At 36.4% G+C, this 27,364-nt stretch overlaps 1 protein-coding gene across 3 annotated transcripts in view; it reads right to left on the reverse strand.

Annotated features, from left to right (window-relative positions):
* The window catches only part of NLGN4X (neuroligin 4 X-linked), a 157,103-nt gene that overhangs the window by 115,499 nt on the left and 14,240 nt on the right, over positions 1–27,364 (reverse strand). For all 3 annotated transcript variants that reach the window (XM_066176783.1, XM_066176781.1, XM_066176782.1), the window contains exon 2: positions 11,355–11,438. The gene's annotated coding sequence lies outside the window, so the exon portion shown is untranslated. The remainder of the gene's footprint in view (positions 1–11,354; positions 11,439–27,364) is intronic.

Raw genomic sequence — 27,364 nt, forward strand, 5'->3', positions numbered from 1 at the left:
ACTCCAATTATTGGAATGTTTCCATCTTTGCCTAGCACAATGAATAGGTACCTTGGAAACAAATACTAAAGCTCACGTTCATTACCCAAACTGTATATGAAAAAGTCAGAAGGACTGTCTTTACCAGAAGCATACACTTCAAGCAGCAGTTCTTCCTACTGTAATGTAGAGATTTGACATTAAATATTAGTTGAAGTCAACCACCATGAAAGCATCCTGAAGATTATGTTGAAGAAGCCCAAGTGATTAGCCTTGATTAGACAGATAACTGTCCTAACCTGTGGCAAGATGATTCTTTCTTTTACCTCTTACCAATACATAGAGAATTATCTTTATAACCACAGAGTTGAAAACCTTGTAACTTTCCTGTTTGTTTCATACCTTAACAAAGTCCTCATGACTAAAATCAGGAAGAATTTATTCTGCTATGAGTTTCTTAAAAGGTTTTTTTTCTGTTCTATCATTAATTGTGCTGATAATTTATCCAAAGTGATGTAGCATCCATTGGCAAGAAATTCAGTATACAAAGTTAAGACTAAAATTCACATATTTTCTCACCTACCATTCAATTAATTTTATTTTCTGGGACTGTTTTTATTATTGTTGCCATTAATATTATTATTCCCATAGCCATATTCAAGTAATTTTAAAAACTGTTGCAATGAATCTTTCCTGGTGTAAAATCATATCTCAGAGAACATGTTTATCTATTTGTGCCATCTTCACCTGATACTAACCTTTGCAAACATACAACTGATAGGCTTATGGAAAAGAAGTATTATGTTAGAAATATTTGGGCTATTCATTTTTTAAAAACATGTTTCCCATGACTTTTGGTTGCAATAAGTACCATTTATGAATTACTTTCTAAAAGGACCCATAAAATATTATTATTATTATTATTATCATTTTATTTTTTAGCACACTCTACCTGCTTTCAAAAGACTGTAAAACTACATGGGCATTTTAAAACATGAGGAAAAATATTTTTAAACAATATAATTCCATGACAAAACATTATGCCTTGGTACCTTTTCAAGACCCATCTTACTCTTGCTCCTCCCTGCTTGAAAAAGTTCTCTTACACAAAATTACCCTGTATACTTTTTCTCTTTTGCACATAGCCTTCTCAGTTCTAATTCTCAAATCTTTGTCATAGAGTGCACCCTGATATCATGTTCTTTTCTCCAAATCATAATTCTTTCCTGTGACTCTTTTTGTCTCCCAGGTCATCTGCTTTTAGCTTCCTTTTTTATACAGGAAAAATAATATGCCCATCAAATAAGTCAATGTAAAATTGATTTTAATGTGTAGAAGAAATTTATTTCATTTATTTTGTCAAGGGTTTGTGGTTTTCTTTACTTATTTGGTTTTGGATTGGTTTTATTTTCCTTTTTTTTCTTGTATCATATCCATATGGGATGACATTGCAGTAAAAAAAAAAAATAACAAAACACAGAAGAAAATTTGCAGCTGCCAGGTTTAGTAGGAAGGACTGATCTATTTTTTCCTGCCCTCGGTCAACTGATTTAGGTCAGGACTGCGAAAAAATATACCTTGTCACATGGCAGGAGTTACAGCTTCCTGTGTGCTTCTATTATATCATCTTAAGAAATCTCACTAATAAAACATAATACCAACCAAAAATATCTACCACAAACTGATGCAGTCAATTAATAGAACAGATGGAGGTCAGGGCAGACAATTAAATCCCTTTGACAGAGGAGAAGATTATTCTAGCTCATATTGGAGATATGTCAGTAATTCCTGTGTGATCAGACTTACACTTTATTCTTCAAAATAATTCCTTTCATAATGCCTTCTTTGGCATGAGAGAAAAAGATCTATCATCTAAAGGTCTTGCTTGTAGCTGTATATATTTTTTTTAAACGGTGGGAAAGTGCACATATGTTTTTTCAGCGGTATTCTTATTGATTCTCAGAACAAGCAAATCAAATCTCCTTTTTGCCTTTATTTAGACAGTTGCTGCTCCTTGAAGTCCACCTTTCAAAAGGATGATACAGCTATCACCTTGGCAAGGCGCTAACCACTTTTTAGGAATTTAATATTGTCTTCTATAGGTATCGAAGATAACCATCCAGAAGTCCTGATTCATTATTTCTCTGGCCCTGAATTTCAGCATATTTGCAACAATTACCTTTCCTAAAGTCTTACACGAAAATGGTTGTATTTCTGGACATTGGAGCTACACTGCCAATAATACAAACTGTTAAGGGTTGTTGCCTTATTCTGGCAATATTGATTACTCACTTCATGTTTCAAACAAAAAAGAAATTGAGGCATTTATTTTTTCCGATTTTGATGATTTCCAGCATATAGCTTTCAAATGATAAACCATAAATAGCTACAGGGAAAAATTCTTCAGCTAAGGAATAAATTAAGTTTACTATGAGACATTTTTTTTCACAGAAAAAAATCCTCTGTACCAAATGAGTTCCAATTTGTTGCTTGTTTTTTTTTGTTTTTTTTTTTGTTTTTTTTTTTAAGTCAACACATGTTTTGATAACTCTTGAACTCCTTTTTTTAAAGTTATCCTCATAGCATACTGTGGTAAAATTTAAATTTCAAAAGGTCGGAGAAAGTTGCACTAATATTATACTAATATTTAAAAGCATTGAAAATCCATATTCCAAAAGACAATGAAGCTGCCAAGACCTGTTAGTGTAATTGCTGTGATTGCTCTGTCCCAGCTTCAATTTTCATTGGTGAAATTCTAATACATCCATTTCCTTTGTCAACCTCATCTATTGAAACTCCTGATTTCTTAATTAGTAAACTCAGATTGCCTAATTACTGCACCATCCTAAAAGTTTTTTTTTCAGATACATATGCTTTAATGAATTCTGATCTCAAATTAATGTACATTTGATGCTAAATATATCAGATATGAATTTCTTGTACCCTTATGTAGCTTCTTACCTCACTGTTTATACATTTTAATTTTGATGGCTTCCAACAAAAAACAGATTATAGTACTGCCATTTTTTGAACTTTGCACTTTAGCCTCACACCATGACACTCAGTGAGTTGTATTTCACCAATACTTTATTAAAAACATGAAATAAACACTATTTCAGTAGTCTTTAAAGTATTTACTTCTGTTTCATTTGGTCAAATATAGTATATTTCTTTTAACTTTCTTCCTTTAAACAGAACTGTATTAACAATAGAAACGCTAAGTCTCTAATTATTCATAACCTAATTTTTCAAGTGACTCAGCATCATTACTTAAACTTGTAATAGAATTGCTTTGGGTTTTTTCCATTCTTTTTAATACTTCCATATAATGAAAGTGAGAGGGTCATACTGTTATTTTAAATCCATGGATAGAAAAATTTAATTGCTCTTAAATGAAGATCACAGGTTCATAGATAGGCTGAAATTGGAAGGGACCTCTGGAGTTCATCTGGTCCAACCCCTCTGCTAGAGGAGGGATACCTGCAGCCGGGTCTGGTGACACTGTTCAAGTAAGAATAGACTGCATCTCATTATTCACAGCTAGTTTTCAAGGATTTGCATCTCATCTTTACGAATCAAATTCATGACATATGTCTACCAGTAACAGCAGTCACAATGGTACAATACAGCATAGGAAATATCACCTACACACCTCTAAAGCCAAGCAAAAAGCCTCAAATGATAGAAGTAACAAAATATCTCAGTACAATTACCTCCATTGACTGCAAACTACATTAGAATTAAATGTGTGATTTAGTTCCAGATAAAAGAGCTTTGTTTCCATTGTGAAGAGACAAACAACAATTTTAATAGATATTTGGTTGCAGGTTATTGATTTCTTACACAAAGAAAAAATGCAGCTTTTTAAGATTATAACTAGGCACCCAATTTTTTCAGTTATTTCCTGAAGTCATATTGAAACATAAAAATTCAGGCTGTTTTTTCTCACATTCTGTGAATAGTTATGTAATCTTTAAATCTATGTTCATGCTGTGAGCACAGAAACGCAAATCTCCATTGCTATTAATACAGCTGCAGACAGGTGAAAAAAAAATAGCACTACTTCATACATCTTCATAAGAACTAGAGCCTGTAATGAAAGCTGACAATGTTTTTGCTTAACCTGAGTAGTTTTACCTAAACTCAGATATTCTGAGGGTTTTTTTAAATCGTGGATAACAATATTACCATATTTTTGCTGTGTTCTCTTTCTCTGGCTTTTTTCTTGGAAAAGAAAACTTGAATGCAAAGCAGTATATATGAAAGGAAATGTGTGGAGGGTGTTGATAACAAACCTGGTGGAAAGAGTGGTTTAGATACTTTCAACTTCCATGCTTAAGATCCAGTAGAAAATACTATGTGTGTGTGTATGTATATGTATATGTACATATTTTGCACAAAATCAATAGAAAATAATAAAAAAGTTCTAAAAATATTCTGTACAATACCAGGTATCTGTGTCTAAACTGGCATGCAATTAAAGCTAAATGTATTTTATATTCATATATACAAACAAACATATTTACCTTCAGAATCAAATAGTGATTTTCAATTCTAAGTAATTTCTACAAGCAGTTTGGCTTCCTGCTGGCAAAAACATCTTTTTTTCCTTTCAAAAAAGAAGCATGCCATCATCTTCCCTAGTCACTCAACAGATGTATCAATTTGTTTTCAGGGCAGTGATTAGCATAATTGTGGTGGATTGCTCGCATTTAGCACAGAATGGAAATAATTCAGTATTTTAACAGATATGACATAGAATATATGGGATATCCAGGCCTTCTGTAGTGGTGCTGGAAGTTTTTTTTTCCTAAGACTGTACTAAAAGCCTATTTTTCAAAACCCAAATGTGTCTGAAAGAACCAAAAACCTTAATCCTTCTGATGTCCTGCTTGATAAAAAATCTCTTACTATGGCTAGGGCACACAACTACGAAATCAGCTGCAAACAGCTACGCTGAGGGCACCATTCAGAAGGGTTTCAGTGTGATATAATGTCTTTTAAAATCAGAAAAAAAATCAGAATGTGACTCCATTTATTACTGGTTTTCTACTTTATCTCCACATTCTAGTTCTGATGCCAAGGTGCATACAGTACTATCTTTAGTGCCATCTATATGAGTGTCAAAATTGATCCATTCTATATATACTCAGCCATTTACTTTAATACTCTTACATGTTTTATAAACACACATAGACGATCACTGTATGATATTGTACAGAAATATCATAAAATTATAAAATGGGTTTGGTTGCAAGGGGCTTTTAAGACTATCTAGTTCCAACCTCCCTGTCATAAGTAGGGATGCCACACACTAGATCGGGTTGCTCAAAACCACCCAACCTGGCCTTGAGCACTTCTGAGGATGAGGCATCCACAACTTCTCTGGGACCCCTGTTTCTGTGTCTCCCCATCCTCACAAGAACTTCTTCCTTAGAACTCCTCTATATCTATGCTCTTTTAGTTTAAAGCCATTCCTCTTTGCTCCCAGTCAATACAGGCCCTGATAAAAAGTCTCTCTCCATATTTCTTATCACTCCTTTTTTATAAATTGAAAGGCTGCAGTAAGGTCTCATAAGACCCATCACCAGACTGAACAACTCCAACTGTCTCAATCTGTCTTCACAGGCAAGGTTCTCGAGTCCTCTGATCGTCTTTGTGACCATCCTTTGTACCCACTCTAACATGTCCATCTCTTTCTTGTGTTGAGGACTTCAGAGCTGGATGCAGCATTTCAAGGTGGAGTTTCATCACAGCAGAACAAAGGAGCAGAATCACCTCCATCAACCTGTTGGCCACTTCTTTTGATGCAGCCCAGGGAACAGTTCGATTTCTGGGCTACAAGCATGCATTGCTCACTCATTAAAAATTTCTCATCCACCAGAACCTCCAAGTCCTTCTTTGCAAGGCTACTTTTAATCCATTCACCCTCCAGCCACTAATGGTAATAGATATTGCCATGACACAGGGACAGGACCTTACTGTGATCTCGCTGAACTTCATTAAGTTTTCATGGACCCACTCCTCCAGCCTGTTGAGGTAGCTCTGAATGGCATTTCTTTCCTCAAGTGAAAGACTTGCTGAGGGTGCATTTAATCCCATTGCCTATGTTACTGATTAAGATATTTAATGGCATCATCCCAGTGTGAACCTTTGAGAGACATCATTCATTACTGGTTTCCACCAGTAATCAATGTAGCCCTTGGTTTCAAAACCTAGATTACAACATGTATAAAAAGCATTGTGTGATATCACCATCCCGTGTTATAGAAGATGGAGTTTATGATCCCAGAAGTCATCTTCTCTCAGTTTTTTCTAAAATAAACTTCAAGGTGCAGAGCTCAAATTATGTCATGGAGACACCAGGAGAACACAAGATTTTGCAGTTATACAGAGCTATTACCTTCATATGAAAACAGAGGGAGACAACTGCTGAACAACAGGTACAGAGATATTTATTAACGGATACAGATGGTCTTCCTTTCCCGTCAACTACTGAGTTGTCCAAAACAACCAAACTGCTTGTGTGGTTAAAAATGAAGATGCAGTGTGTTTTGAACCTTGACAGGAAGAGGAAAACTGCTTGCCTGTAACTCATTTACACTGGAATCTTGTTCTCAAAAGCTTTACTGTTCTTAGGAAAACAAACAAACAACAACACTGAGTTATTATGGACTTCTCTTAAGAGTTAAGAGTCTATAGAAACAGATATAATAGAGATAACATCATTACCTGTTGTTCAATACAGTAGATTTAAATTATATTAGTCACAGTGATACAACAGTTTCAAGTTTAAACACCGAGATAGTAAAATTTGCACTCCAGTTCTTTGAATTGAACATGAGTGAACTTCAAATGAGCTGTCTGTGCAAAACAGTGTGATTATTTTTTATTTCATGTTTACTTATTGTTCATGATATTCTGATTCAGTGAACTCCCATTACACATGAAGTCTGTATAATGTTGAAATTACACTACCTTAACCATTCTCTGTTATTGATGTACAGTACTTTGTGTAGTGTTATGTTCAAGTTAATTTTCAACAAAATCAATTATATTTCTGGAAGCATTACTTAGATAAGAACAGAGTGTATGAGTCTTAAAGATTTAAGACAATCATGACCCATATTTTTATAAAATTGTTTAACTACCTTCCCAAAGCTTTTAATAAAGCTAATGAACTTAGGTAGAAGTTTTAAAATTACCCAACTACATTGCCACCTGAAAGTAAATTTAATGACGTGGAAAGTTTTGGTGTTTGCTATTTTATATGTCAGTAATGGCTGAAAAATACTTCATATTTCCATCCTTCTCTTGGGTTCTTAAGAAATTCATATATTGGTGAAGATCATTAGAGTTTACCTACTTTTAGATACTTTAGGTCAGTCATACTGAAATAAATAACTAAATATTGGATTGAAAAATTTATGGATACATCATTTCAAATTCAAATGGAAGCAAGGAATTATTTATATTCATTAGAGAATCTGAATATTTTGATTCCACTATTCACGGTATGTCTCTACCTCTAATGGAAAACACACCCTAATATCATGGATTGATATTGATGTGGAGTGATGTAATGTAATTCTTAAGATTAGATTTACCAATAGCATCTCACAGCAAAGCAGATGATGCAACTTATTTTTTCTAGATCAACTGAGAAACAGTTAACTACACCAGATTTAGGAATTTAGAATACTCTCCCTGGAAACAAATTTGTAGATGCATAGAGAGATGTGGAACATCCTACAACAAAATCTTAGACAAACTCTCATTAAAGTCTGGTTAAATTTCCAAACAGTAGGTGTTAAGTTCAATTTATGCTACTGGAATTTATTGAAGAAGACACAGTTTCCAATTTGGAAACCTACTAAAATGTTGAGCATCGGCCTCAATTAACTGATGACATGACCAGACCATCAGTCTGGGTTCAACTGGTAACTTCATTAGTTGCTCTTGCTTATCACTCATGTTTCAGTATGGAAAACACAGCTCCCATCTTCATAAAAGGGAAGAATTTTAAACTGAGTTCTTTCCTTCCTTCCTTCCTTCCTTCCTTCCTTCCTTCCTTCCTTCCTTCCTTCCTTCCTTCCTTCCTTCCTTCCTTCCTTCCTTCCTTCCTTCCTTCCTTCCTTCCTTCCTTCCTTCCTTCCTTCCTTCCTTCCTTCCTTCCTTCCTTCCTTCCTTCCTTCCTTCCTTCCTTCCTTCCTTCCTTCCTTCCTTCCTTCCTTCCTTCCTTCCTTCCTTCCTTCCTTCCTTCCTTCCTTCTTTCCTTCTTTCCTTCTTTCCTTCCTTGTGTTTTAAAATTAAGTGAATTGGTAGAAAGAATGCACACTATAATGTCAGCAGAGCCTATGTATCATACACAGGTCTTAGGAGCCTACATAACTGATGGATTTCCATGCTAAAATTGTGCAGATATTTCATCAAGACAGAAAAAATGTGGGGAGCATTTTTCTTCCACCTTAGAGTATAAAATCAGTGGGAGCCTAAAAAGAAAACTGGAGGAGTTGAAGACGCTGCTTAACCAGAGGTTGGAATGCTCAGCTAAGAGTACTTTCATGTATAGCCATAAACCCTGACAAGAGGAAGGAAAAGATTCTTATCTGAATCCCAAGAGCTGAAAAGTAAGCTGAGGAGAGCTGACAGCTCTAAGAATGAGAATTGTATTGTGCTCTGATTTTCCTCAGAGAATAAAGAGTTGATCTGTTTCCTAAAACTCCCAAGACTAAAACTGGAACAATTTATTCCTGACTTCTAATATAAAGGCTTTATTTTTCCCTCACATTTGTTACCATAAATGATACAAGACAGAAGGTTTGATCAGAGTCTGAGAACATGATCAAGAATCTGACAGTATGTGGCTACATCAATGAAACGACACAGCACTTCACAGACTACCACAGGGCTCCATCTGCACATTCAGCTGTCAGGTTGGGATTCTAGAACGAAATCCCACCATTTAAACTCGTTCAGGCTTCTGATGCAAGATCGAAATCTGAGGACAAAGCATGGGCCATTTGTTTGCTTCAATTTTAAATACTATATTGTACACTGCCAGGATGTACGTATCACATACTCCAAACATAAATTGATGTTTTCTGTTCTGGAGAAAGATCATGGGTTTATCATGTTGAAGAATTTTATCTGGAATTACGAATGAGAAAGGTAGCAAGTAAGCAGTTAAAGTGTTCAAGATGTAAGGATTTCTTTCAGCATTTCTCTTAAATATAAGAGTACAATATAGCCAAAGTCATACAATCTACATACAAGTTTAAGCTACCATCCCTAGTTATCTTTTTGAATTTTTTTGTTCTTCTGTTCATCCAAATGGATCCCTATTGTCTGCTGAAAATACAACTTCAAAGTTAGTTTGGCTTGGATTATGGATTATCCTGAAGGTCTTCAGATCCATTTTTATTTGTCTCCTGAAAAAAATCTCAATACAAATCTTTTCTAGACAAACTAAGAAATTAAAAAATATTTCTGTATCTCAATTGTGTATTTTGGAGTACCTCAGTTGAACACAAATATTTGTGGCTACTTCAGAAAATTAGCAAGCACAGAAGCGGAAATAAATTTTCTGCTGATTTATAACTTCATTTTCTAACCTCTTTTTCTTGTTTTTTTTCATTAATGGATAGTCCAATTATCACCTCTTATGAACAAGGAAATTTTCAAAAGGCACAGCTGGCTTCTGATGTTCACTAACTTGCAGTCTGAGTTAAAAGCCTGACATCAATAGGTTCCATCTCACTTTTCTGTTTTAATCTTGATTGCTTTCTTTTCCTCTTCTCTCTGACTTTCCTGCTGTGCATCATGAAGAACAAACAAAATGCTGAGAAAACAGAGAAAACTCAAATCCCTCCATCCCTCAGTTTCCCCTTCAAAATCCTCTTCCCATCTTCTGTGGTCTATCTCAGCATACTGTGACTGATCTAGAGATGAACATTTCCCTTTTTGGAACAATGGCTGTGGCTTATTCTAGTGCCAGACACAGTAAATGTATCATAGATTTTTAGTTCCAAAAAAAATTAAGTTATTACTTCATCTTTATATGAGTCTTGTTTTCTTTATAGCAGTTGCTTGCCTCATTCCTGAAAAAAATGTCATGAGTACTCTGAAGCAGAGTAAGTAATTGAATTCTATGTATGGCACTCATGCATACTGTACTACTCACTATATAACTCCTAAGAGTCCAGCTATTATCACAATCAGTGTGGATGCTAAAGTATTAAACAGGCCCCTGTTCATAAAGTATGTTTTATTCAATTACATGTTAATCGTTACAAACTGGAATAAACATGGTTCAGTGATGCAAAAATCATAGGAATTTTCAAAGCCGTTATTTTCTTTGTTTGAATTTTACGCTTCACATAGTGGTACCCTCGATTCTCATAACTAACCTGTCACACTTTGAATTATTGCTTATTCACAACTTTATTATCACACCAGATATATTATTATTCCTTCTCCTTGAATTTAGGTCCCAGTGTCAAGGCGAAATGGAAATATCATTGTACTACAGCTAGTGCAATGCTTACAGAAAAAGTCACATCTGCTTCGAAGTTCATGGCTATTATAAAGAGAAATGGAAGAATGTGCACCAGAAAAACTTTTCTGGTCACTTGTACATCTCATTCCCTTCTCATTAATCAGTATGTCAGGCACAGTATGAAAGAATAGTAATTGGATTAAGGTGTTTTATAAATAGAATATATTCTATGCATAGATTTCTAAATTAAACACTTGGCACCTATTTCATATTGATATAGTAAGAATATTTATGAATCTGTGTGCATATATATATATAGATACTTATAACTATATGTATTATTTCTGTATACACTATACATTAAAATACGTTCTCTCATATTTTGCTAACAACTGAGAGAAAAAATAGATATTTATGGTAAAAATATGAAACAGCAACTAAGCCTCTTTTTTAGTACAACCTTTTAAGAACTCTGTAAGACAACCTTGTCTTGCAAACTGAAGACAGTCAGCTCTATCTGGTACAGCTTGGCCTGGACCCCCCAAACCTTACTGAGTAGCAGTGTCACAATAGCCAGGTTAAATCTCATGTCTTTTAACCACAAACTGATTGGTATCATTCAATATTTATAGAGCTGAAAAATAATAACAATTCATGCTTATCATGAGTAAGCACATAAACAGTGTTAATGCTTAGAATGCACTGTACACCATGTCTCCTTGGATGAACACATGGTAAACAAACATTTTAACTGGATGTATATGTTGCAAAGATATTTCAAACAAACTTAAGAACACCAGCAACAGAGACTTGCTTTCTTCCGCTTACATATTTTTCTGAAAAAAGGAATTGTTATGAACATAATTTTAGTACTTACCACTGTGTTGTATTTTTGAAAAGGCTTCAACATTCCCCCATAGGAGGCAGCATGATGTCATTTTAGTTACAGCAGAAATTTTTCCTGTTAGGAAAAAATACAGAGTGCTCTTCAGTAAATGAAGAAAAGAAATGCACGCTTATGAGTCACAAATGGTAAGAGGTTACTTAGTAAATCTTCTGTAATACTCTTTTTCAAGATAACAAAAAGAGAAATCACAAAAATAACAACCACACAATAAATACATTAAATATAATGTATTGATTTCTGTCATAAAAATTACTAGCAACATTTTTTTTCTGTGCAGATTGAACACTGCTACAAAGACAAAATTGTCTTAAAACCTGTATATCACAAAAGTATACATTTTAGAGAACCTGCTAAGGCAAATGAATATTTCAAAATCCAAGAAACAGAAGAAGTCATGACAAAACACTCTGGTTTAAAATATTTCTGTAAATATATGTTAAACATACTGAATATAAAATTTGAACAGTCAAATATATTAAAATATATTCAATTTAATTGAAATATAAATAATAAAAATTCTTTAAAGCCATTTGACTACTGTTTATTCTTTCCTATGTGTAATTCAAAACTAAAGTTTATATTTCAAATGGCATTTCAGTGAATAGACTATTTCTGAACAATCTATCCATTTTAGATAGATGATCTAGACAGATTAAATACCAATATTTTCTAATAGTCTGTTCAGTCAAGAGTATCTTGGGACACTATGATTTAAAACTCACACCCTAATAATGTTAAGAAAGGTATTTCAGGAAATTAATACTTTTCAAGATGTTAATACCTTAAATATTTCTGTTCCCTTGAAAGTCAGCAGATTTTAATGGGATTTATATTCCCTGCATGCATTTTGCAAGGAAAACATGCACTCTATTTTTGTTCTGTATGGATCTTAAAGACACTTCTTATCATTTATTCTTATTTTGATTAAGTTGATCAGTGCACAGATTCTAGATTCTGCAATCGGAATCACAGGGAATACTTCCTCATGAATGGTTTGACTCTACAGCCAAACCACTCCCCGTAAGTGCAATTGGTTGTAACAGCTGCAAACACAGGCTTCAATTCTGTGTAAACACAGTGATTATAAGTTGGAAGTAAGTACCAGTAGATGGCTATGTGAATACACGTCTGAAATGGAGAAATTCTGAAATATGAAGGAAAGCAGAATTGCTTATGAATAAGGAATGTGTGAAACACCCTAGCTAAACTGTCAAAGTGTCCATCTGGACACTTGCTGCAGGGGAAGACTGGCAACACTGTGGGTCTTCATACACTCCCATTGAGGACCCAGATGTTGAAGTTTACGACAATCTTAATTCCAAACTATAGTAATGTCTTAAATATATCCATATGACAGTGCCACTTTTACTGGAGATTTCACTGCTCACGTAGCTTGACAGCCATTTCAATTCTCCAACAGTGGTATGTGATTAAACCTGGGATATTAGAAATAAGGAAGGACTTAAGGAATGGCTGTCAATGGCAGTGAAAATCCACTAATGCTAACACAGCTTCCCTTCTCAGTTATTTTAAACCTCCATTTCTTTATTTCAGTGTTCCTTTTTAATTACTGCTCCAGGAAGGTAAGAGAAAAAAGAGAAAGGAACTCAGCTTTACTGGTAAAAGTAACAGAGATTGCATTTACTGTCTCTCCATGGTATCAAAATAGTCCTCAGCTTTAAAGCATAAAAAAGAATTAAGAAAGCACTATTTATGAACTAGTTTTCATAAGTTTAGCTCAGTACCTATGTGTTTATTCTTTTCACCTTCATTTTATCTTACACTTTCTTCTAGTTGGTCTTGGAAGATTGAATTTGATTGTAGATGACTAAGTTATAATTTAAACTTTATATATTTTAGTGAACCACAATTTCTATTCACAGATCATGTTCAGAATTTATCTCTGCAATAGTCAATTGCTTTAAAAAAGCAACAGCTAATACTTCCTTTCTATCAGGAAGGATAGGCGCACATTAAAATACTAAAACTTCAAATCTAAAACAAAACATAGGCATTGTCTACATACTTTTTTTCTTTTTTAAAGAGCTATTTTGTCTTCAGATCTGTGACAACTGATTTCCTCATAATCACAAAATTTTAATAAAACTATTATGGGAACCTGGCAGTCCCTTTAAGAATATTTTTGTGAAATCTGTAACAGGTTTGCTTACCGTTCCACAGATGCATTTGTAACTTAAATCTGATGGTGCTATAATGGCCCTGGTTTTAATGTCACCCAGTTTAAGCTTACTTACATGAGTAATTTCTCAGAATTACCACAACCGTCTCTGATTTTATAGATGATACAACAAGAACCCAGTAGTATTGGCATTCTGTCATTATGTACATTTATCTTAGTCTACCTGAGAAATAAAATCTCTCTCTCATAAAAAATATGTTTTGTTTTGAACATAATGACCCACTCTATGTAGCTATTCCCAAAAACCTGACAGCTCCTGGCCATACCTAAATATAAGCTAGAAACATTTATTTATTTATTCTTTGATGCTCAAATTATTCAACACAATTACTGGACTATTATCTACTATTGAGCAGATAGGTTCATGATGTCTTATAAAATGTACCCTTTTGAATTCAATCATCGCATTTTTAAATATATCTTTAAACATGTAACTTTTACAGTGTTTATACACTTTTTTCTTTCAATTCAGTTTTATACCAAGTTCTTTCTTTTGAAAAATTTCACAATAACCTCTCCCCACTGTTAAACTGAAAAATTTCATCTGTAGCGACACATTTCACAACAATTAAAGTTTTGAATCTTTTTAACTATAAAAAGAAAATCAGTGATTAAACAATGGGTAACAGAATATGCTGAGTTGGAAGGAACCCATCAGGATCATCAAGACCAACTCTGGTCCCATGCAGAACACCCCAAGAATCACACCATGTGCCTGAGAGCTTGGGTAAACGCATGCAGGCAGTCTGGTGATACTCCCTCAGCATTAATAGTCCAGAAGTCAAAACATCAAGAAAGCAGATGTTGCTATTTCAACTCTTTATTGCCTGGACAGTTTGGAAGGAAGGCACTGTTCAGAAGAGGAAAGCTAGCTAGAGGTAGATTTCACAACAGGAAACAGATATAAACCAGCTAGAGGAGTATCAGAGATAGGCAAATAAAATATTTTTTATCCTAATTAAGGTACATGAAAGCAAAATAACTAAATCTGACCATAGGCTTCTTTTGTACTTGGGGGGGGGGGGGGGGGGGGGGAGGCATACTGAATTGTAGAAGACTTATTAATCTTCATGAGTCAAAGAGTGTGGGCTTCTAGTTAGAAAATGAACAACCCACTCTTCACATATACCAGCTGAGGTAATGCTGACTTTGAGATATCTAAGAAATGAGTAGTGATATCTTTAATTTCTTTACTTGAACCAAATATAATTAAGTACCAAAAAATGCAAAGGCAGTGAAATGAAACTTTTCCTTTGCTGAATGGGCAGTAACTCTCTGCCTAAAGTGAGGAAATTCATCTAGGAAAAAACCTCTCATCTTGCAGACCCATTTTGCAACTTTAATCAAAAGCAGCACGCGAGAAGACAGGAAGCCTCTCATCCATACACTCCCTCTCAATGTGCATATTCTGAGTTACAGTCCTTGTCTTCAAGCAGATCACAAACAGAAGTGAAACCTGTGTTTCTTCTTTCTCCCTCTGACATACATTGCTCATGATTCTCTTCTATCTATTTCTGTTTAATAACTGAACCTCTGAATCTTTCTGTACATCAAGATTTGATTTCTGTTTGTCTCATAAGGATACCCTTGTGGTAGCAATAGTCACAGAAAGCAGGGGAAAAAAGACTGAAAATCCCCTGAAGCCAGAGGTGAGGAACTGTATCCTCAGCCACAAATAATTAAAATATGCCACAAAACAGGTGGTTGGCTTCAGAGAGAAACTACAAGAAAAAGAAAGATTAGGATTGTATAAATCTTGGCAAGGTCTAAGAGCAGGAAAAAGTCTAGCAGAGACCAAAGATGAACAGAGGAAGTAGGCAGAATGGCCTAACACAAACAATAAACAGAGACTGCTCTTCAGAGAAAATGGGCTGTTACCAAAGATGCAATGGCAGCAGCAAAGGAGCAGTAACACAGAAATGGAAAGGCTGAGGCCATCTCCACAGGATGCAGATGGAGAGGAGAAATAAAGCTGTGTCTAAGGCATGATGGCAGCTAGGAACAACTTTTGAATTTGCAGTGAGGGTTATTTTTTCCATAAAGTACTAACATTTCTTGAGACATCATCTTGCCTTCAAAATTATTTTGATATGAATTTTGTTAATACAATTGATTAATTGATTAATTGATACCATTGATTAATTTCTCGTGAATAGAACATAATACATACTTCATTACAAAACAAAGAATGAAGGGATGACAATATTGGTGCAATAAAGTTCCCAAACAAACCTAATAATTATTATAAACAAACAACAGACCCAAATCAAATCTAAAAACAACTAAAAAAAAAAAAAAAAAAAAAAAAAAAAAAAAAAAAAAAAAGCAGGCTGGAAACAAAGACATTAGATTCAAAGCAAATCTTCTGAAGAATTTGCAAACTGCTATGAGAAGTCAGGAATAATTAAACTCATGAAGCCTAGGCCCAAAAAAGCAACACTGACCAGAGAAATGCTGAAGATGCAGAAGAGAGTAATTTGCCGTGTTAAGATACTCTGAATGGCAAATGGAACAACAAATCCCCTTAGGGAAACTCCAGGCCAGAAAGTAACAATGCCAAAAAAAGCATGTAGAACAAGACACAGAAAAACCGGAGGACATAAGAAATGTTAAGTCTAAGGTCAAAGAGAAGTGGAGAGTGCCAGACCTGTGTCAAAAGAAAAGGTTGAATCTCAAGCCATGGATGAGAGAAAGGCCAAGCCTGAGATTAAGGAGGAGGAGGAAAAGGAGGACAAGATACAGCTAAAGAAGAAAGACAACAGAAAGCAGAGGGGGAAAGATCAATCTGAATTATAAAAAAAAAAAAAAAAAAAAAAAAAGACTAAGGACAAAACTGAAGTCAAAGAAACAAAATACAAAGAGAGCTTCAAGACCACACTGAGACATATTGAAATTAGAGATCAGATGGAGCAGCAAGAGTTCCACATAATAGCCCTCAAACTTGTCAAGGTACAGCATTCAGAGGTTGCAGATAGGGAATAAGATGAATAGGAGACAGAATAATCCACCCAGCGGCATGGAGTTCAGATCATCTTTTGGTCTTCACTTCAAGTATCTAGTTAAGTCTCCTTGGGCCTTTTAATATTATTTCTGTTTCTGAAACTAACAGCAAGAAATGTACGAAAAGGCACTTAAAGAGCTGTTACAGCAAGGCTCTTGCTATGTTCGAGGTAATGTTAATTATCTCTGTCACTTCAAAGTTATTACTGGTAAAGCAATTACCTTTGATGAAATTATATATGCCTCTCTATGTATGAGCAAACTCTGATAAATATACCTTTCTACCTTATGATTTTTTTTTAAGACTGTAGTGATTCAGGAAAAAAAAATTCTCATAAAGTTCTCACAGCCAGAAAGACTGGAATAACTAAAATACATTCAATAGAACTCACGCATGAAAACTCTCTCATAAGTGGAAAAGTTTTTAGCTTTCCATAGATGATGTGTCAGATACTATCACTGTTGGTTAAGCCACTGAGCTGGTTTTCACGCACCCCATAAAAATGCAGTGTAAGGTAACAGAAATTGCAATCCCAGCTATCAAGGTGAAATCAGTGCATCAAACTCTGCCTTCACTTAAGTAATTGCCTATCTAGCTGCATAAATTTCCATTCCTATACTATTGAAACACAATAGTGATGGACAAAACATGCACAGGGAGTCTATTACAGTTCAGTGTTGATGTAACTGAAAGTTGCCAAGGATACAAAGCACAAGAGCCCGACTGACAGCAAAGAGAGGTTCTGAGACTTTTTTCTCTTGAAAACCGAGCTCTTACTCATTTTCACCTCCATGGTGTTTACCAGTTCTCCTGAGTGAACCTAAAATATCAGTAAGTCGTCTCACAGAATGTGACCCGTCTATACTGCCTCTCCAGGATGAACATTTTCAGAAAGCTCTTCAACGTAGCACACTCCTGAGGACACCACCAGTCCTGACGTACCTGGGGCCCAGGACCCTCAACAGCCCCAGCCCAGCCATGTTGCAGCAGGGCTGGTCCCCAGCTCCCCACAGCTCTGCCCGGCCATGGCCCCGCTGAGCCATGCACAGCTCCCCACAGCCCAGCCCGGCCATGGTCCCGCTGAGCCAGACACGGGTCCCCAAAGCCCAGCCCAGCCATGGTCCCGCTGAGCCGTGCACAGCTCCCCACAGCCATGCCTGGCCATGGCCCCGCTGAGCCAGGCACAGCTCCCCACAGCCCTGCCCTGCCATGGCCCCGCTGAGCCAGACACGGGTCCCCACAGCCCTGCCTGACCGTGGCCCCGCTGAGCCAGGCACAGCTCCCCACAGCCCTGCCCGGCCATGGCCCCGCTGAGCCATGCACAGCTCCCCACAGCCCTGCCCGGCCATGGTCCCGCTGAGCCAGGCACAGCTCCCCACAGCCCTGCCCGGCCATGGTCCCGCTGAGCCATGCACAGCTCCCCACAGCCCTGCCTGGCCATGGTCCCGCTGAGCCAGGCACAGTTCCCCACAGCCCTGCCCGGCCATGGTCCTGCTGAGCCAGGCACAGCTCCCCACAGCCCTGCCCGGCCATGGTCCCGCTGAGCCAGGCACAGCTCCCCACAGCCCTGCCACGGCCCCGCTGAGCTGGGCAGATAGTCAGCCGATGGCCCTGCCTGGCCTCAACCTGCCAGAGAGGTTCCTGATGCCCGGGGCTGAAGCTGCCCCGGTGCCCTTGGCTGTCCTGCTATTGACTGGGGGGAACAGGTCCTGGCTGACAGGCTCTCTGTCCTGATGCCCTCCATGCGAAGCCTTTGACATTTCTGTATCCTATGATGCCATGATACTTGCAAATGTTACCAAGGTGAATGAAATGTTCACATGGCAGAAAAACCCAACCGTGACCGGACCCACAATGACAGACAAATGAGGAACATATCCTTCTTTCAGCAGTCATCATTCCATCCATAACATAATCACCAAAATCTGCATCTGCTAAGCCCATAATATATCTTTCCCCAGTCACCATCAGGACAACTATGTGGATTGAAGCAAACATATGAAGATAAACCCACACCAAACACTGCAGCAGAATAAACTCACACCATCTCTTAAGAAAGGAAACTAGTTACAACTAATTTTTTATAACATTCCTCTATTTCCTGTTTCTCCACCCAGACTACCACTTCTGAAATACATCTAAGCACTAAATTCCTTACCTTGGAGCACTTAAAATTACAGACTCCACAGAGACCTGAGTCTTATTCTTGTCTCTATTCCTCTTCTCTAGAGAAGCTTTCATTTTTTATAACCTATCTTTCCTCTTTTTTTAAAAAATGATTGAGCCACCTTCTCAGCATTTATGCCTGCTACAGAAGTAATGGCTCTCAAATTGTCTAATTGGTAGAAAAATGTGTTAGAGATAGAAAGAGGATCTATCTATATTTCCTGAGGAGGTAATGCTTAGAACATTTGTTGCTAGCAATCTATCAGTGTGAACTTCACTAATTTGGTTTCAGTCCCTTAGGAAATCGTCTTCTGCATCCAGAAGTTCAACATTTTATCTAAGTATATATATATTTTTTTACTAAAATGAGTGATGGCAACTCTCTTTACAAACCTTGCTAAACTTTGAGATTACCTAACTGAAATTTTAACACAACCTTATGTCTTAAAATTTAGTAATCACAAATGAAATAAAGTAAGAATGGCTATCTTCCTCGTAGAAAGCATTATATAAAGACCGGACAATGAAGTTATTAGTTCAGTCATTCTGCATTTTGCATTATATCATCACGTAAAAATAAATGCCCAAATCACAATGATTGTATAGAAGTGTCATCACTGGACTACAGTCTCAGATCATTTAGACATTTACCCTTTTGTTTACCTTAATATTATATCTCCTTCCCTGTCACTGTACCTTCTCCTTCCAGAAGTTACTTAATAATTTTTTTATTCTAAGCAGTAATTACCTTTGTAGAGATTATTGTCGCAAGCTAGAAACAGACACAACCACATTCTACACTGACTTATGGACTAAAACCCACACAATTTAGTCTGCAAGAAATGTGTTTTTCCAACCTCCTTACTAGTCTCAAAATTATTGGGAAAAAGAATGAACAGTATTTTCACAAGAAGCAACTTGTGATGAAGCTGGGGAGTAGAGACAAACAAACCCCAAAGTACAACAGTAGTCTGATAAGATGATTTTTAAAAACAGTGTGATTAGAAGCATTCAAATAATGATTAAACAGATTTCTCTATATATCTCATATTTTCTCAATTCAAAATTTCAGGTGTTGAATGGTGCTCAGTAACAGGAACAGAAGCAATGGGCACAAACAAACACAGGATATCAGGAAATGCTTTTCAGTTGTGAGGGTGATCAAACAGTAGCACAGGTTACTTTGAGAGGTTGTAGGATTCCCCTCCTTGGAGACAGTCAAACATTGTCTGGACACAGTCCTGGACAATCACCTATAGTTGTGTCTGATTGAGCATAGGATTACAAAAAATGGTCTCCACAGATCCCTTCAAATCTCGCCAGTTATTCTGTTCTTCCGTAAATACATGTACATTTTTCAAGAAAGTTGGAATATGCCATCAGCATGACTGACTCAAGCTAGGCTCCAGTTGCAAAGGTTATAGCAGATGTTCAGTGTTTGGTTATGTCTAATTCATACCAGTGAATCACTTCATCAATTACTCAGATCAAGATTGCTCCTTACGGAGCAGCATCATTTAATATTAGCAACTAAAGATCAGCTTGAACTATAATCTCTGACATCTCAAGTAAACATCTTTTGTGAAAACTGAGCAAAAGCCTGATTCAAGTCAAGTACCACAAGAATTGCTACAGTCCTATATCCCCGGGGTTGTTCTATCCTCAAGAGACAAGGGAAGAAATTTTAAGTCTTTTGTGGTTGTATGTTTTTCTTTATTCATATTTTGTAAACCCTTTTGAATGGTTCGTTCCTGTTTTCCCTCTGGTATGTTTGGTTTTACACCAAATTTTCTCCTCCCCTTGCCCAGCTGTCATTCAATCCCTAGATCCACATTCACATAATGTCAATCTTCCCTAGATCCCTGCCCTTAGTTCCAGAGAGTTTCCTGTCAATCTTTGCTGTCCCTACCCCCTGCCTAAACTCCACCCTGGAACTCCCCAATTCTTCGACACTCCATTGGCCCACGTAACACTTTCCACTCCCCTTGCCTTCCCTATAGGTTGTCAGACTGAGACTCAATCCCCTTCTCATTATATCCCTGACTGCTTGAAGAATTGTATCTTCCCCCTCGTTTCTCCCTGTTTACAAGACTGTGCAAAAAACAGGCTTTCAGTTTTTTCATCACTACACCCCTTGGGGAATAAATCCTTTGAGAAGCACACGAGAGACCCTCTCCCTGTTCTTTGCCCTGATCCACAGCACATCAACACCGCCTGCCGTTTGAGAGCAGTCGTGCTGCTGCCAGATTTTGAAGCTCTGCTCTGCCGCTACCCCAGCCCAATTTGGTGCAGGAGCAGCCACTCTCAGCGCGTGCCAGGGAGCATGAGCTAGCTGGGGTTTCTCTGGCATTGCGTCAGTCTTTCCTAATTGGTTTAAATCATCATACAGAATCACCTGCCTACCAGTGGAAAGTCACAGAGTCAGAACAACAGAAAAGAAACAACTCCATCTTCTTCCAGCACCACAAAGAACTTCAGAATATGAAACGGGATGTAGGCACCCTTACACCTCTTTTAGCCTTTCTGACAAGAAGAGAAAAAACACTTAAGTCTCTGTTCGGCAACCACAACCTTGTGAGCAAACATAAACACATCTGAGACCCACAAGAATTTCACTTTATGTTGCAGCATAATTGCTCTGTCGCCTTCTTTCCCACAGTTTTCAACATCATAAGGTCTCCTAATAAAAACACAATTCTCTTCCTTTTTGTGTATGTGGGATTCCCTTTCAACAGATAAAATAACTCTAAGTAGGAGTAAACAGAAAGCCGTGAAAGTAACTACCTAGCCGTTCCAGATCATGGCTCAACCTGGGTCTTTAGCCCAGTCTGCCCCAATTGTTTCAAATGCTGTCCCAGGTTCACAATCTAAATACAGCCAGAATTTACTTTGGTAACAAAGAGCAACAAGAGAAAATTGCGGAGAACTTAGATCTAAGGTTCCAATTCCTCTTCCCTCAAATTCAATGAGGAGAAAAGTCTTTCACTGGAAACCTTTATTCATCTAATTAAATTCCGTTCTGGCTTATCCAGGCTCCACTTAAAACTATCAGTTTTCCCTTCTCAGGGAAGTTTTGGCAGTTTACCAAAATCAAAGTATATAAAAAAGGCAAATATTTAAAAATGTGTTTCCTTTTCTAGGGAAAACAGTGGCAGCCACTACAAGCATTACTATTATGTTGGGAGTGCATGAGAAGACTACAAGAGAAGGGATCCTGTCTTGATAGGAACCTCATAATCAACCCAATTCCTTATCTCTAGAAGCAAAAGAGGCAGTGACATGGGTTTAAATGGATTTTTCTGGACAGAAAACTAAACCAGGTTCCCTCTACAACTGGGGAATGGAGCCTGCAGTACAACTTCCCTCTTCACTACCAGATTACTGTGAGCTGAATGGTGTGAAGTCCTGTAGCTCATGCAGCAATAGGACATACTGAGTCTTGAAATTTTGATTTAAGGTGTTTTACAAAAGGTTTGGTAAATGTATTTGGCATTGTAAGAGTTTTGGTTTTTGTTTTTATTTTTCTTTTCCTATAACTTCAAATAGTCTGTGAAGACCACAGAAAAAAAAAATCAAAAAAACCCTAAAGTCAAAACATAAATAAAAGATCAGAATGTGCCCCTAAATCCTTTTGATTAAGTTTAAGGAATTCAAAAGACATTTGTGAAATAAATGCAGTTTGCTTAATGCTTCTATTAAGAATCGAGTCAAATGCAAGAAGTTAAATTCATTAATTACAACTTAATCATTCATTATAGTTTTATTGTGCTGAATGAACCACGTACCAAATGTTAGATAAAGGTTAAGAGTTATGAGAGGTCACTGGAATACCCACAAAAGAAGCATTAAAGCACGACAATGGATTATCTCAATCCTCAGCTAATCAACCACTCCATGTACTAACTGAATCTATTGTATTTAGAGTCATCTAAAATTAGCAGTGGACAGTGTCGAATAATTACTTGAACAAGGCAAATAACAAACACAGTAGTAATAATAATAACCCTCACATTTCCCCAATGCAGGAAATCAATATGTTGGTAAATGTATTTAAACTCCATTTCATGAAATGAGTAAGTTGCCTAAATTGTTTATAGTGTCTTGGAATATTCGCTGAAGATTCTAAAGCTTCCCAAAAGTCAAATAAATCCTCTCTTGTCTCCCATCGGAAGGAGAAATGAAAAGATTTCTCTCACTGTAGGGCTATATATAGAGTCATTGTTCTGTGTTTAGAACATTCTGTTTTCAGCTAGATCTAACTTGCTCTAGGCTGTCAGTCATCTTCAGATCTCCTGCCTGCAATAGCAATAGAATGTATCATATGCTGTTGATTACAGGTCATAACAACCCCAAGTTTATGATTGTCATGAGTACAATATCTCTACTCTTTCCATTTATCTGGTTGAGAAGTGAATTTCTTTTCTCTACCCTGCTGTTACTTGGAAGAATAAAGATATTCATGAGTGAATGAGCTATGAATATGTTGGCCTTTCACTATGTCAGTGTTAAAAATTAAAGGAAGGCTGCAGTTGCTTTGAGCAGAAACTAAGAGATTGATCCAGAGCCTTTCAAAGTCAATAAAATTTCTCACGAGATCACTAAACTGCAGAAGTCAGTCCACGTATCCAAGTCTCATACTTGCTGTCTCATACTTGACTGCAGTCTATTGGACACATAATTTTTGGAGGAAATTCTGACAATAGCTGGTAGCTGCTACTGGAAAAATATAAATCACACATAAGAGCATGGTTGTGACAGCTTTAACTATCACAAGGTCTCAAGCAGAGCATTAAAGAGAAACATATTTTAGAAGTCTCTTTCACAAATGCAAAATTGCTGTCACTTTGCAAACCACAAGACAAATTTTGCCTCAAAAAGCTCTAGGAAGTGATGATGTGGCATAGTGAAACAAAGCTAACTCAGACCAAATTGGTAGGTCACATACAGCACTGTAGTTCTATGCAAAGACCATGGTTCAGATCCCATAGGACTTTCTGCCAGAGCAAAGCACCAGCCTCTGGAGGGCTGAAGAGCACTGTCATGTCACTGTGAGGATGTGTACTGATCCAGTACCTTGGAGCTGTTGCACAGTGCTTTAAAACATTTGTAGAAAATACTCCTCTGAGTACACACAGACTCTGGAAACACACGTGTGCAGAAGTTGTAAGTTGGAAGGATAAAATGATAAAGTCTAAGCTCACACCAGGCACCTAAGTGGCCTGATCTTCAAGAGTTTGAAAAACGAATAGCTCAAAAGTCCCCTAGGGTGACTAACCCCTGCAGCAATGAAATTCTTGTTTTTCTCGAGTATTGCAAGCTCTAAATGTTGTGTATGTAGTTTTAAATAAGTAATTCCCTACTCTATAAAAAAATTTCCAACCACAGGTAAATATGCTAACAAAGGCATTCTTCATGCAAGTAACAATTTGAAGTTTCTACAAATAAACTAAATCTTCCAATAATATATAATTTGCATTACAAACACTTAAAAGCATTCCAGTTTGCAGTTCTTTCTCATTAATTTTTTTCCTATTCATATGTCTAAGATGAATTGAGACTCACAGATGGTTAAGTGATAACTACTTTTGTTGAAGTCATCATCTGGTTTTAGTTAATAATTCAATTTTTAGATTTCCTCAGTAAACAACAGGATATCAGAGCAAATATGTTGTTTTTAAATATATCTCTTAACTCTACTAGGAGTTTTTAAGTAGAGCTTTAAACTTTGCATTTTTTAAAATAATATTCTTAGGAGTTGAAAATGAACTTAAGATATCAAGAAAAAAACACCTTTGTAGAAAACACAGCTCATAAGCTTTTGAAATTAGATTCTTGCCATGCAAGCACTTCCAACTGTGAACAGAGATTATCACAATCTGATTACTGGTGCACGACAAAATGCCAGTGTTTCACTCAAGAATCCACCTGCAATGTATACGCTCATAAAAACCAACATCCCCTAGATGGTATTTAAGTGAGAGTTGTTCACAGTAAAAGAATTGTTACGAATGAGCTTGTTTTCCCCTTTTTTAAAAGAATTTGAGTTTGCATTTGTTTCATTTTTTTAAATCTCTCATTTAAAAAAAAAGTCTACATTAAGGCCCTCAAGATTATCAAGTGGACACATAAAATATTTTTTTAGACATTAAAAAGCACCAAACATTGAAATGAGTTGAGGAATACATGTACATATACATGCAAATTCTATTTTTATTAAAACCTGATTTTTATTTATTTGAAAATTTTTTTAACATGAGTTTCAATTTAAAAAAATGCCAAGAAATCCATATACATCTTATTCTTTAGCGCTTTTCATGTGAGAAATATTAACGGTTGCTGCTGAATGGAGAAACCTGTGCTGCAACAACTATTATATTAACTGTTCACTGGTACCCTTCAGTAAAATATTGAAACAGAATTATTTGCCATACGAGTTCCATCAGGTGCTCAGCTATTATTATATGTAATGAAACTAGTCTTCTGCTTCCAAATTTTCATACTTCAATTCATAATTCCAAAAAGAGCAGAGGGTTTTAAATATTCAGTATTAGCTAGAAATGAAAGCTGCTGGTTTTATTGCTGCTTTTGGAAGTTTAAATTTTATGTCTTGTGTTAAATACATTAAAGCAGGCAACCCATGTGGAGATTTTCCTTCTGAAATACATATGAAATTTCCAGTGATCATACTGTGAACTTAGTCCTTTAAATGTAAGTATTCTATATTGCATTTCACCATCCCCAAAAAATTCAGCCACATCTCCACTGTTTTCAGCTTAGCAAAACATCCAAAAGAATAAGAGATGACAGTCTGAGTCCTTAAACTCAGCCACAGAAGAACATATCTATTATAATTATTTCAAATAGATGCTATACCCCTTGTATTTTTTTTCACCCCTTTTATATTCAGAATAATTGAAAATCCTGTTAAACTCCTCCACACCTTTCTTCAAAAGGATGTCTCACACAGAATGTACTTGGAGGTAATCAGCATATAAAATACTCTATTTCTTTCATACATAACAATTTGCATACATCAAAACTGAGTTGTTGATATTTTTTACATACAACTAAAACCACTGAATGACAATGTTGGATAGAAGAATGAAATTTCTTGACACCAATAATCCACAAAAACCTGACAAATGTGCTAGTATGCAGAAGTTCAGAAAGGAATACAGTCTAATGATTCAGGACTCTGATAGGTACAGTAAAAACCTAAAATTAAAGCTAGATCCTAGACTATCAATGGCATTCAAGCATATCAGACATCTAACAATCCCACAGCTTCATGAGGAAGGTACGTTTGAGAATGAGGCAGGTATTCAAACATCATGAACTTTAAGCCATGAAAAGAGGAGTCCTTCATCTTAAAACAAGACCTGTAACTTTATATAAACAGAAATAACAATAAAGTAGTAAATTATAAGGCACCTTTGCTTCACCAATAAAATGGGTGTCTCAGACAGGCCTTAGAACAGGAAAGCCAACAACTTATAGTCTCTGGAGCAATGTAAACTGACCAAGATTCAGTTTCACCTGATCAAATTAATTTATTCATTAATCACAAGTGCTTAATCTCACTCCAAAGAAAACCTTAAAAAAAGTAAATTGCATCCCAAAATTCTTAATTACTCCTGTAAATTGCATTGAGAACCTAAAATAGCTAATTTGCACATAACTGTCTTCAGTTTGAAAACAGATTTCTGGTATGCAGGATGAACCAGCCCACAGGGGACTCAAGCAAGGACTTCCCTTAAAAACTTCACATAAAATCTTACCAATCATCTGCATGTACTTTTGATAACCCTACTAGACAGTTAATCTGGTCAGCATCTGAAAGTATCTAGATCGAAAGATGAATAACAAATAATTTTAGCTATATTTTTTCATAGTGAAAACCAAAACCCACAGCATTTCCAAGAGATTTGGAACTGTGATTTCAGTGGCATCTGTGCTAAACTAGTGGAATATTCTAGCACAAAGTTAAGAATACTGGCAGACAGATAGAGTCCTCACTGATCTGATAGAGACATCTTTGAAAGAAAGATGCTCATCTACTAGTAGGAAAACCACTGAAATCCAGAGGCTGTTGGTGCCTCACCAAAGTTGTCTTCATTGAACCAGCTGTAGAAAAAAAGCGCAAAATTTTTGTCATAAAGCTAAGCATAAGTGAGTATGAATTGATTATCTAGAATATGTGGACTAAAACTAAAGTGCATTCCTGTCTAGTTCTCCTAATGCAATATATTCAGCAGACATTTGACAAAAAAATTTAAACATGGCCTTACTGAACAGATACAGTTCATAGTGGGAAACAGAGCAGCAACCCTGTAAGGTTCTTTCATCAACCACTAATTAGTTAGGCATATGGTAAAAGAAGGGGCTTTGATGGTTCGTTCTTTGGGGGTGGTGGGAGATGAGGGACGTGGTGGTAGTGGGTTTTTCCCTATTTCTTACAGCAGAACAGTCCAGAATAAACAGTCACAATTTCTCGGCTTTTTCAGTTTATATTAGCCAAACCCTAAGAATAAGAATTCTGACATCCAGCCACTGAACAACTGATCTCATTGTCCAAAGTAGTTACCTGGACTATTGAGGAACTCCTGCATGTTT

This window comes from Chamaea fasciata, unplaced genomic scaffold (assembly GCF_029207755.1).
Source record: "Chamaea fasciata isolate MVZ Bird 193981 ecotype frontalis unplaced genomic scaffold, bChaFas1.0.hap1 SCAF_2, whole genome shotgun sequence".
In the NCBI taxonomy this organism is placed as follows: domain Eukaryota; kingdom Metazoa; phylum Chordata; class Aves; order Passeriformes; family Sylviidae; genus Chamaea; species Chamaea fasciata.